This window comes from Vicugna pacos, chromosome 17, assembly GCF_048564905.1.
Source record: "Vicugna pacos chromosome 17, VicPac4, whole genome shotgun sequence".
NCBI lineage: Eukaryota > Metazoa > Chordata > Mammalia > Artiodactyla > Camelidae > Vicugna > Vicugna pacos.
Window position 1 is genome coordinate 12,146,596 of NC_133003.1, and position 13,606 is coordinate 12,160,201.

Here is a 13,606-nt window from a genome sequence, read left to right on the forward strand (position 1 = left end):
ATACTGAGCATGATGAAAAGAATAAACTCCCATTCCTTATGTAAGAAGTGACTATATATGTGAAATGGCATGGAAAAGTCCATGCTTAAAATGCAAAGTAGCTTTACAACTGCTTCCCAAGTAGTTGTTAATGACATCCATCCATCTTGCTCTCGAAAGTGTCTTGTCTTGTGTGATAAACTGTATGGTCATCCTGCCTACCCGGTGGGTCACCCTACCTATGCTGCTCACGTGTACATGTACATTGTTCTAATGACTATCCTATGGTATTACAGTGTATTGCTTTTCTCTCTCCCTATCAGTGGCAATTTCTTTTTTGTAATTTGCCATGTTTTCAGTGAGTATTCACTGAGTGACTATATGACTCATTGATAAAAATAGCTGATTTCTATACGTTGGTAAAGTGAAAAGTGAACATGGCCAACCAATATGGGAGAAGGATTGCCTTGACACATCAGGAAGCTGGGTGGGGAGAGCTTAGTCCAGAGGTGCAAACACAAGTGACCACCATAGGCATCCAGAAGAAGCATTCATTAGCTAAATGCATTCTAACCCAGGAAATTAAATATCTCTTAGACACTCCAGGTTATGCTCAGTAAAATTAATGATCCATCGATAGCCATTCATCTATCTGTTTTCAAAAATAGATAATTATACCATCAAGTTCAGGTCAAGTAGCTTGTTAAGTAGAGTTTATCTGGGGTGGAAGTGTGGAAGAACGGGAAAACCATCCATCACTTGAAGCTATATTAAGAAAGTTAAGCTCTGGCTGCAGGTGTGTGCTTCATCAGCACGATTGCATACTTTTCTTAACATTTTTAGCTTCAAAGACTCTTAATGGAAACCCAATATGTGTTTATTGCTGACACATGTTAAAAATCTTGCTTATACAGTGCATGGATCTCTCTCCAAAGCCAATAGTCCTACATTGTTTGTTTCCTAATTAGCACAGACAGTATATGAAAAATGCAAGAGACATCTGCTAGGTGAAGAGGCCTATCAGTTTTAATTGATTTTTTTATTGTCCTGAACGGTCCAGAGGTACTGATGGTTTTGACTTGTCTTGTAGATTCCTTTAATGAGCACATTTTCCTGGTGCATTTAACATAACAGTAATTTAGAGGGTTTTTTTTTTTTTAACAACTTCTAGGTTCATCTTACATAGTAAATGGTGGCAGAATTGAATAGTAGCAATCATACTCTTTTCTGCAGTAACCTAGAGTTTGAAATTAAGTCAAGCGATGTCATAAGTGTCCTGATATCAGAAGTGTATAAGCTACGTAATATAGAAAACTGGTTACCAAATGCTCAATTGACTCTGAAGACCTTTATGCAAATATAGCACAATGGACACAGGCAGGATCCCTGGATAACTTCACAACTCCTCCCAGGTGTTTAGCCAGGCCAAGATTCCAACTGATATTATAAACTGGTTTTCCATACAGGGCACCACTTAATTATCCCACAGGCCTAAGCCCCTAGAGGTTTCTTTGGATTTTTTTTCTCCTTTTGCAAGTTACCTTGAGTAGTCATTTAGAAACTTTATCTTTTCCACTTATGGACAGAAAACTACCTTTTTTGGTCTGCATATACTACATAGAGAAGTTATAATTATTGGTCAAGTTCTGGCAATTTTGGAATGTTCTATGCACAAGTTATTGTTTGACTTTCTGGACTGGTTGCTACAGACAATAGTTTGACTTGCTGAATTGGTAACTGCAGACAGTAGGTTGGATTTCTGGGTTTAAGAGTTTAAAGAAGGGGGTCGTAACATTTGATAATTCTGTGCTGGTTTATTTACCTGTTATTTTTCATCCCCATACCCAACTCTATAGCCCACTCTTTTCTGCTGGGACTAGAAGCTCTCAAGCTATATGTTCCTTATTTCCTTGCCTGCTGATTTCATGTGAGTTTCTTTCAATAGGAAGCTTGCATGAGAGATCAGAATATAGGAGGTAAAATAATGAACAACAACAAAAAAACAGCTTCCTGCTCTTGGCATCAGTCGGATAGCAGTTACTTGTAATCACAGGGACAGCATAGACAAAGATTGTTCCTGGACTCTAGCAGCCTGAGAAGAGGTGATACTTTTCTGGAAGGTTTTTTTTTAAAAAGGCATCTTCAGTTCCACAGCAGCAGGTGAAGACTTTTAGACTTGCAGAGGTATCAGGCTTTTGATGTTCAGGAATCATCCCTTTTTCCAGTCCTCTCCCTTACTTTTTTGACCTAACTCTTCCTAATCTCTATCTCGATTTCTTTCTGTGGTTATATATATCTCCTTATTTCCTTATGCTGATTTCATGTCAGTCTCCATATACATATGGAGAGAGAGAAAGACAAAGAGAGAATTTACTTCTATGTAAAAGATTCTACCCGATATACTTACAGGTAATTCTCTGGGGCAGATGTTAAGATTTTTAAAATAAGCCTTTAATTTCACTTAATATAAATAGAGTTTATTAATATCAGATATTTATTATGACTCAATAATGATTGAACTCAATCTTGTCAACAGTGTATGGCCCAAGTAGCCAGGTCACTGAAAAATTTTAACTCTTTATCTCTACTTCTGTGATGAAAATCATTGTCTGTTTCAGGTTTTTCAGATACCTCACAGAGAAATTCTTCTGTTGATTTTCCTAAAGTCTTGCTGGTCCACAAACAACCACACTTGTTCAGCAAAGCAATCCATAAGATATACTTGGCTACTCCGGAAAACAAAAGGTGGTCTCCTTTGTTTTTTGATGATTCTCCTTGTTAATGAACCAAATACAATTTTAGGAGATAAGGATTTGTGCTGTTACATCAGCATTCTTTTAAAGCCCCATTTATACAGCACGAGGATTCTCTCTGAAAGAAATGTGCCATGTGAAGAAATGTAGGTTTTCTAGTTGCCTTTTCTTTCAAATCTATCTTTCATGCTTTGAAAGAAAGCCAAAAAAAGAAAAATCCTATCTCTCCCTCTAGTTCTCGCTCTCATACACACACACACACACACACACACACACACACACACACACACACACACACACACACACACACACACACACAGTCTTACCTCATTTCACACATTACACAAGGCTTTTTTTTGTATTTAGTAGGTTTTCCTGATTTTATTTTCATCAGAATATACATCCAGGTTTCAATTCCAATAAGATTGAAACAAGGTGTGGGTAGAACGTAAGATGGCAAGTTTTTGCAGTAATCTTTTCATTAATAGAATCCAATCCCCGCATGTGTTGTCTTAGGAATAAAGCTGGTGTGACAGCAAAAGTGAAAACAACTCATTTCTTTTCAGCCTAATCGACTTAGGGAAAGCAATAATCCTTTGCTAATTTCTTCCATCAGAGCAAGCATATGTTATAAAGAATCACATTTAGAACAAAAATAAGCTACATTAAGTACCAAGAAGTAAAACAGAATGGTTTGCTTTCTGAGCATTATCAGGTTTTCAAGGTTCAAAGAAAAGATCTTTTTGTATGGGGCTATGTGAACTCTTTTTTAAACAAAGACCACAAACGCTTGAGAGATTTCAACCATGCTATTTCAGATTATTTCAGTGTGATACTGACTTCATCCCTTACTGACTGTGTTGTTTCAAAATTAAAATCTAAGTCAAGGCAATTTGAGTTGCCAAAAAAAAAAATTGTGGAAAAGTTTGTTTCAAGTGAAAGAAATATGTCACATTGTGTCAGCTGGCTTCTCCTGCAAAGCAAACCATCCCCAAACATAGTGCCTTTGTCTTAGCCTGCTCAGGCTGCTGTATCAGAACATACCTTAGACTGGGTGGCTTAAATGAGAGGCATTTAATTTTCATAGTTCTGGAAGCTGAAAGTCCAAGGTGCCAACAGATTCAGTGTTTGGTGAGAGCCTACTTCCTGGTTCATAGGTGGCATCTCCTTTCTGTGTCCTCACGTGGTAAAAGGACCAAGGAACTCTCTGGGATTTCTTTTTTAAGGGCAGTAATTCCATTCATGAGGGCCTCATGACCTAATCACCTCCCAGTGCCCCTACCTCCAGATATTCTCAAATTGGAAATTAGGTTTCAACAAATGAATTTCAGGGGAACACACACATTCAGTCTATATAACCTTAAAACAAGAAATATTTATAGAGATCAGAAGTCAGCCAATTATGGTTCATTGGCCAGATCTGACCAGTAGCCAGTTTTAGTACAAATCATGAGGTAGGAATGATTTTCACTTTTTTTTTTTAATTGAAGTATAGTCAGTTTACAATGTTGTGTCAATTTCTGATGTACAGCATAATGTCTCAGTCATACGTACATTTATCCATTTTCATATTCTTTATCATCATAGGTTACTGTAAGATATTGAATATAGTTCCCTGTGCTATCCAGTGTAAACTTGTTGTTTATCTATTTTATATATAATTGTATCTGGAAATCTCTAACTCCCAATTTTAAAAGATTAGAAACAGAGAAGAATATGAAAGAGAGACGACATATGACTCTCAAAGCCTAAGTTATTTATTATCTGGCCCTTTCCAGAAAAACTGTGCCATCTCTGAGTTGGCACACACTTCTGTTGGTCAGAAACTTGCACTGGTCTCAGCACTGTGGTACTCTTGGTTTTTACTAGGCTTCGTCACACATCCAAGGTTGGCTGCCTGTCAGTTCCGTGGCTCTGTGTCTGGGGACTACTAGCTGTTGACTGGGAGGCTGGTGGTAACGTGGCTACGTGTCCCTTATCATCTGTTAAGTGACCCAGACTTGTTCCCATAGTGGCTGGCAGAGCTCCAGGGAGTGCAGAAGTACACAAGGCCACTTGGAACTGTCCCAGCCTGACTTTCTTCACATTCTCTAGACGAAAGTAAGTCACCAGACCAAAGAGCGGGGGATGTGTAGCCATCTTTGCAGACCGCCCCCTACAGAAACCAAGGGCGTCAAGAGCAGTGGGCCTTAACCTGGATCTGCAGTGAGGAAGAGGAGTGCTCTCAGCACAGTTGCCTCTGCCTTAAGGCTCTCTTGCTTTCAGATTCCTCTTTTTTGCTTTCTCTGTCTTGGTCCTTTGTCTCTGGAGTGGTCTCCATGCCTGATTCACCCTTAGCCTTCTCAGGCCAAATTTCTCTGCTTCTCTTTACATAGTTGCCAAGTGCTTGTTCCAGATTGAACACCATCAGCTCATACAGTGCTTCTGGGGGAGTTAAGAAAAGGTGTCCTTTTTTTCTATTAAGCACACTTGGCGAGTGAAATCCAGGCTGAATTTCAGACACAGATGCACAGGATAAACCTGCAGTTGTTTTCAGGAGCCCTGGTCCCAGCCTGTTTCCAGATCTCTATGTCTGCTCACTTTGAGTATCAACTGAGATGAACTCCGGAGAGAATCTGATTGTGTCTTGTTTCGAGTAGCTATTTCCAGTCCAATTATTTGAGGCTCACAGGGTGACAAGTAGCATCTGGGTCCCCTTAACTACCTCCTCTGGAAGAGGGCATCAGCACAAGCTCTGAGAAACAGGACTGGTTAGATTTTTAAAAGGGAATGTAAAGAGGAAGTGAGGAAAAAAGAAAGGCTTGGGCTAATGAGTATATTTTTCTGATGAAAATTGGAAAAACACTGAGTTTTATTTTCTATTTACCTAGAGATTGTAAATGACGTGATAACACATTCCTATCTCTGCTGTATACTCTATATGTTATTATATCAAAATAATATATGCCATGCTTAGTCTAGAATAAGCCTGATTAAAGAAAAAAGTTTTGCTTCCATAACTTTCTCATCAGTGTACCTGAATATTGGTGTAAAATTTTATATGAGTCTTCTCAATTTATGTATCATTACATCAATGTCTGGAGGAATATACTGGGAAATATAATAAAATAACACAAAGATGAGCTAAATGTTACAAGACATATCACTTTGCAATGAAAACTGTGTAAAATTTACTAGACAGTTTACTCAAGCATAATTTCACATAATGAAAACATACTGTAAGAGGGGAGGGGAAGCAAGATGGCAGAGTAGAAGGACGCTTGTAGCTCACCCTCTCCCACAAATACACCAAAACTCACATCTACGGACCTACTCAGCCAACCAGAGCACCTGCCGAACTCCGACAGAACATCACCCTCTTCAAAAGACAAAGATGCCAAAAATCTGGTAGGAGAAAAGTGAAAAAGAAAGAAGAAAAAGCAAAATAGTATGAGACCGGTCCTCGGGGAGGGAGTGGCAAAGGAGGACTGGCGCTCGTTTGCTGGAGCTCCCCTCTCCAATGGAGAGGCTAGCAGGTCGGAGGGGGAGCCTCCGAGGCTCAGATGTGCCCCAAGCACTCCTTGACTGACAGAACTGAGTTAAATGGGCACAAAGGGTCCCCGCGACACCCAGTCTGAGATGTGAGCTGGCAGCTGGGGCTGGGACAGGCTGCCCAAGCTGGGCGGAGGATGGGGACAGCTGCACTGAGGCAGCCCTGGGGGACTGCAGGGAGCTGCGCACCATGGCTGGGAGGGGACACGGAGCAGAACAACCTCGGCCCCCCATAAAATGTGAAAAAAGCAAAGCAACACAGCTGGTGTGCCCTGGGGGGAGGAGCGCCGTAGCCTTTGTCTCCTTAGACCCACACTGCCATTACTGGCACTTCTGGCGATAAGAGAGGCACGATGCAGCCACAGCCACCATATCCTCCTGTGCACAGCACCCCGGTTGGGGAGGGGCCGAGACCTGAATCCGCACCCGGGGGCTCCGCAACCTTCTGGGCAGGACTGAGATTTGTTTACAGCCCGAGGCAGATAGGATCTTTCTGCCCTGGCATCTCAGAGAATTTGCGCCACCAAGACAAACAAGGAGCTGAGATTTGGCACAGAGCAGAGGCAGGGCCATTCTGTGGTCTTCCCCAAGCCCGCCTTCGGAGCGTCAACCTGAGGCAGAACAGACAGCTGCACAGAGCAGCGGAGCAACCAGTGCCCAGAAAGGGCAGGCGGCCACCCTCCTTCCTGGCAGGAATGAAGCACCTGACCACAGTGCTGGGAGGGGGCACAATCCGCCCACCTGTCTCCCTCCAGCGCAGCATCTGACTGCAGCATTGGGAAGGGGAGTGACAGGCCCGCCCACCAGATAAGAACTCAGCTCCTGACCCAGTGTTAGGAAGGGGCAGGATCCTCTAGCCAACAGCCACTCGGAGCAGCACAAACAAGGGTGCCAACATAGGGCCTCTGGAAACAGCAAGCTGAGTTCATGAAACAGGGCAAAGACACAAAGACCTCTCGATAAAATCATTAAGAGCACACCGTCTCCAGGAGAACTCAATAACTGATACTCTTTAAGCCACAGTGCCAGAGAGATATGAGCAATATGAAGAAGCAGAGGAACCACTCCCAATTAAAAGATCAAGAGAAATCCCCTGAAAGCATGATCAAAGAAGTAGACATCGACGGCCTACTAGATCAAGATTTCAAAAACGGAGTGATCAAAGTACTGAAGGAACTAAAAGAAATAGTGTTTAGAGATATAAAATATGTCAAAAATGAAATAGAAGCTATAAAGAAGAACCAAGTAGAATTAGTAAACTCATTGGCTGAGATGAGAGCTGACCTAAAGGCTGTACAAAGCAGGCTAGATAATGCAGAGGAAGGAATAAGTGACCTAGAAGACAGGACAACAGAAAGCACCCAATCAGAACAGCTGAGAGAAAAACAAATAAAAAACAAAACAATATAAGGGACCTATGGAACAATATAAAACGTGTCAATCTACACATTATAGGGGTTCCAGAAGGGTAGAAAGAACAAAGGGAATTGAAAAGGTATTTGAAGAAATCATGACTGAAAACTTCCCAAACCTGAAGGAATCAGATATCCAAGCTCAGGAGGCTCAGAAGGTACCAAACAGGAGGAACCCAAACAGACCCACACCAAGGCATATCATAATCAAGATGGCCAGAGTCAAGAATAAAGAAGTGATCCCAAAGGCAGCAAAAGGACAACAAACAGCGAGTTACAAGGGAACCCCCATAAGGCTCTCAGCTGATTTCTCTACACAAACACTACAGGCCAGAAGGGAGTGGCAAGATATATTCAAAGTCCTGAATGAAAAGAAGATGCAGCCTAGGATACTCTATCCAGCAAGGCTATCCTTTAGACTAGAAGGAGAGATAAAGAACTTCACAGACAAGCAAAAACTAAAAGAGTTTAGCAACACTAAACCCATGCTAAAAGAAATATTCACTGGTCTACTCTAAATAGAAAAGAAGCAGGATGCTACAAAAATGAGAAACTCATAACTGGAAAGGACATAACTGCCATGAATTACAAAAAGAATAAACACAAAATTGTAAAAGAAGACATCTAAATCATTAAGAGTGGGAGAGGGAAGCAAGGAAAGCCACTATGGAAAACAGTATTGAGATTCCTCAAAAGACTAGGAATAGACTTACCACATGACCCAGGAATCCTGCTCCTGGGCATATATCCAGAAGGAACCCTACTTCAAAATGACACCTGCACCCCAATGTTCATAGCAGCACTATTTACAATAGCCAAGACATGGAAACAGCCTAAATGTCCATCAACAGATGACTGGATAAAGAAGCTGTGGTATATTTATACAATGGAATACTATTCAGCCACAAAAACCAACAACATAACGCCATTTGCAGCAACATGGATGTTCCTGGAGAACTTCTAAGTGAAGTAAGCCAGAAAGAGAAAGGAAAATACCATATGAGATCGCTTATGTGAGGAATCTTAAAAAAAAAAAAACAAATACAAAAGAGAAATAGACTCATAGACATAGAATACAAACTTGTGGTTGCCAAGGAGGTAGGGGGTGTGAAGGGGCAGACTGGGATTTTAAAATGCAGAATAGATAATCAAGATTATATGTATAGCACAGAGAAAAATATACAAGATATTGTGGTAGCTCATAGAGAAAAAAAATGTGACAATGAATATATATATTTTCATGTATGACTGAAAAATTGTGCTCTACACTAGGATTTGACACGACATTGTAAAATAATTATTACTCAATAAAAAATGTAAAATAAAAAAAGGTTTTTTTAATTTTTAAAAAGTGACTTTTTTGAAATAGAATCACAATGCAAATGAAAAAAAAAACATACTATAAGATCTGCTGTGAGTTTTCAACTGATGAAAACATTGAACGGGTTCTTAGTAGGAAGACAGGCGATCTACCTAGTACAGATTTTCTTTTATCTCTCCAAATTCTGTCGGTACTCTTCTGAGTGATCTGTGCTCTGTTTATCCCCTTCCTGCTGGTGCTGAGAGGTCAGTATCCAGCTGCTCTTAAGCTCTCCAATTCCAATTGTCACACATGACTATCTTCAGGTTCTAAATGTATTATTAAACCACAGTGTGTAGCTTTAAACTACAAACAGTATGTATTTAGGGAATCTTGTTTCTGCAAAACACCAGGCACGCCCTCTCATTCTGTTTGCTCAGCATTGTCTAGCTTGTTGGGGTAGAGGAAAGGAGAGACTGTACTTGGTTATCTCTTCAGCCAAGAAGGTCAAGAGCTCCTCCAGACCAATTGCTGTGGTTTTGTACCCTCTACCTATGGTAGCAAAATCTCAGCGATCTTACTCTCACAGCGTTCCACGGCCTGCGTTGCATAGACCGGACCCATTTTCATTTTCCTGTGTCCTTTATAAGTTTTTCAAACTACTTTAAGGGTATGCTGAAGGGTGAGGGTTTTTTGGCAAACAGACCTGAAACTTTGGATCCCAGTTCTGTGACTTATACAGCTGGGTAAAGTATAAATAAGACACTTATGTGCTCTAAATCTCCAACGCCACATCTGCGAAATAGAAGTAAAATATGTGTCCCATAATGCTGTTGGGAAGATTAGAACAATTTTAAATTACTGGAAAGTACTTCATTGCACATTTTAAAGTCTGTATCAGAGAAATCCTTTTCCTTTTTCCCTTTAACATTTTCCCAGTGGTTAACCAGAGACTCCGCAGCTAACAGACAAGGCATGAACATTTTGATACTATATAAGGGATTAACCTCTCCTTAAATGCTGCATCTTTATGAATCAACCACCTGTAAATGAAGCCCAACACATCTGACCCCACCATTTATTTTTTCTCCGATTACAGGTTACAAAGCATCCAAAGGCAGGCAGCCCAGGATTAGTGCAGAGGCTTCCATGAAGCTCTTTGGCATGTCTGCTCTGCCATCTTTAGCTCTTGGTCACAGAGTGGCTGTGCAACTTCTGGGCATTGTGTCTGCATTCTAGGTTAGAGGAACCAATGTCAACAGAACCTGTCATTATGTATGTGCATGAAATAGCCTTCTTGCATGTCCAGGCCAGTCACCTTCTGCTCAAGTCTCATGACCATGCCTATACAATTTTTTGTGTGTTGTCTCTTTTTTAAGGTGATCACACTGCCTTACCAAATAATGTTGGAATTCTGTTAGCAAAAGGGAAATGGAAAGTGGTTATGAGTAGGTAACTAGCAGTTTTTGGACACAGATGCCTACAGACTCAAAGTCAACTTGTCCAGAAACATATATCTCACCGATCTTCTGATGAAGCTGTAATTATGACATTCTCCAAGTAGAATAGTTCATACTCTGGTAAATACAGTGATGAGTCAAGTTCTGCTCAGGGATTGGGTTGTGAGGGAAAGATATGGATCATCTCTGTGGAAGGGATGGTGTTCCCTTAAAAAAACAAACACAATAGGACAGCTCCCACACTGTAGATGTAGAACTAGGAAGTATGATGGGATATCAAGGCTAAGAACTAAAACACAGCTACAAAGGAAACTGAGATGGTCTTAAGTTTTGGGGCGTGTTTCCCCCCTTAAACTGCAAGGAGGGTCAGAACAGATTTACTATTTAAACCAACCTGTGTATCAGTAAAGTATTAAGTCTTTGCAGAGCCTGATATGATGGTGTGAGGAATAACGTCATGAGACAGCGAAAAGAACGTTGGTCCCTTACAAGTCTTCCCCACTTCCTGACACTTGGGATGAATTAGCAGTTCCTTCTCTCAAAGGAATTGCTCGTTGTAACTCCAAGAAGTGTCTGGTGGCAAAGTAAGAGGTGGCTCCCAAGAAGAATGATCATAAGGAGCTTGCAGGGGGTGGACTGCAGCTAGGTAGACAGAGTTGAGACAGGCTCCCTCTTTCCCAGGATATGCTAGAAGGTATTTCTTGATTAGATGGAAGCTGATGATGGGATACAGGAGTTACGAGGTCTTAGAAAGAGTCAAGATCTGGATATCAGACCCTACATTGCCATCAGTAGGAAGATGACCTCATTTCTCCTGGTCACAGTGTCCACTTCTGCTGAATCAAGGCATTATACCAGATTGGCCCCAAGTTCCTTACCTCATTTTTTTTTCCTAGTAGTTTAAAGTTTAATATAGATCTGGCAAGACTGGAGAGAGTCCAAAATACTGGCAGGGTATGGGATGAGCTGCAGACCACCTGCGCCAGGTTGCTCTCCATTGTGGTTTTGAATTGGTTCATCTGGCAGCAGGAGAGAACTTCATCTTTGTGCATGTGCACAAGAAGTGATGGTACCAAATAGATCATCATCAAGTAAGTGTCCTTCTGTTTCCCAGTGGAGACTCTGTTTCATTCATTCTCTAACTGTGTGTCAGAAGATACTCTAGACAAAGCCATGTAGACACAGACTGCTAGAGAAGGCTGGCTGGGATATCATTAGCTATAGTATACATCATAGAAAAATTGCCATCAAGATTTTATTGAAGTGCATATGAAGGAAAATTATGTTTATCTGGAGAATTAAGATGTCCTTGGGAAGGTGGCCTTTGAACTGAGCTTTAAAATATATGTAGGGGTTTCATGGGTACAGAAGGTGGGTGGTGCATTCCGAGTTGAGAGAAGAATGATTGAAAAGCATGGAATTATTTATGATTTGAAAGATTAAAACAGACAGGTGCAGTGCCAGATACATAGTTTTAACTGGGAAAACACTTACAGGTAACTGTCCTTTTTCCTTCCTTCCCTCCTCTTTTCCCCTTCCTTTGGTTTCTTTTTTAAGATAGAAGTAAGCTGATTCAAGGAAGGAGAAGGAATTTAATCTAAAATCCCATTGCTCATTAGCAGCAATTAGAAATTGTGCTGATTCTTGACTTCCAGGCTTCCACTAAAAAAAAAAAAAGAGAGAGAGATGGAGTTGATCATGAAGCAACTTGAATTCTACAGCAAACAATGAGATTTACTACTGTAGAGAGTCAGGAGCCAAAGGAATAGCACAACCTGGCTTGGGGTTTAAAAAGATAATTCCAGAACTCATGAGAAGTATATGACTACAGCTGTGGTAATTATCTGGGCAGGATCTAAGGAGTATCACTGAGAAGGGATGGGAGAGGTTGGACACCAACACAATCAAGAAAATTGCCTAAAGAGCTGAATGCCCCATTCATGGGACCTGCAAAGCTTTCCCACAATAATTCACCCGCTATAGGTCTAGTTGTCTATGTGACTCTGCAGTGATGTGGGCGTCACTATGTAAGATCCTAAGAGTGTAGAAAGTAGAGCATGTTTCCTCTTCAGTTTCCATTTATTGGAGAGAAAGTTGGCATACTGAGAGAGTGGTCTTGTTAAATACCGTTTCTTTGTGTTATTTTGATAGAACACAGACTGGGTAAGATGAACCTGCGGCTATTGTTTCCACTGATACACATGATCGGACAACCCAGCCCCAGCCTCTGCTGAGTGGTTTAATTATTCCCTACCTTCCCTCCCTACTGTCAGATATATCAACCTTTCCGATTCTGCTATCATCCCCATCAAGCCAAACCTGTTTCAGTTTCTCGTAAGCGTTATCTCAGAAAATTGACATATGCATCAAGACCAAAGAGAAACAATGGAATCCTATACCTAGGGAGTACCAGTGACTGCGCTAGTTGCTCAGCTCAGTCCTACGTCATTTTATAGCCTGTCCAGCATGCTACCATGAGTCATTCTCCCCAAGCATGTTTCCTCTCCTTCCCTAGCTGGTCCCATACTTCTAAGCTTCTGTTTTCTAATTTGGATGAATGAGTGAACTTGGCTGAGGCAATGCATTGTCAAAGCTGATTTATGTTGTTGTCAATCCAAACTGCTTAGCTCTGCAGCTGAAATTAGCCTTACATGCCCATTGTTCAGAGTTCAGAAAAACACCGTCTGTTCTATTGTTCAGCCGTAGTCAGGGTACAGAGTCCCTGTGCCGTCATTCTTTTCCACATGCATCATGCTTCCCTACAATAATGGGTGACTCTGCTGCAGAGGGTCTTGGATGCCTCACAGAAAAGCACAGAGCAGTTTTTACAAACGTGCAGCAGTGCGCTGGAGGTGGAGGAAGAATATCTGAAAAGCTAAATAACTCCTAGCCATTTTTATTTTCACGGAATGCATCCAAGCACTAACGAGAAACGCCGGTTTGTTTTTTTCATGATAGCATAAGCCATTAAAACTGTAGGTCTCCTTTCTCAGACAAGACAAAAGAGCTGCAAGTCAGAAATGTCCATAATGAGTGCCCAGTCATTGTCTGGGTGAAGCCCTGAGTGATTCATCCGAAGGTAAAGAACAGGCTTTTTCTATATATGCCTTTCCTGTATCAATCAGAACCCAGACAGGAAACAAAACTATACTCCAATTAGGATAATTTGAG

The 13,606-nt window shown here is 41.1% G+C and overlaps 1 protein-coding gene across 11 annotated transcripts in view; it reads left to right on the forward strand.

Annotated features, from left to right (window-relative positions):
- Positions 1–2,648: 2,648 nt before the first annotated feature.
- Positions 2,649–13,606, forward strand: part of ARPP21 (cAMP regulated phosphoprotein 21) — a 425,580-nt gene continuing 414,622 nt past the window's right edge. For all 11 annotated transcript variants that reach the window (XR_012060521.1, XR_012060523.1, XR_012060522.1 and 8 more), the window contains exon 1: positions 2,649–2,724. The gene's annotated coding sequence lies outside the window, so the exon portion shown is untranslated. The remainder of the gene's footprint in view (positions 2,725–13,606) is intronic.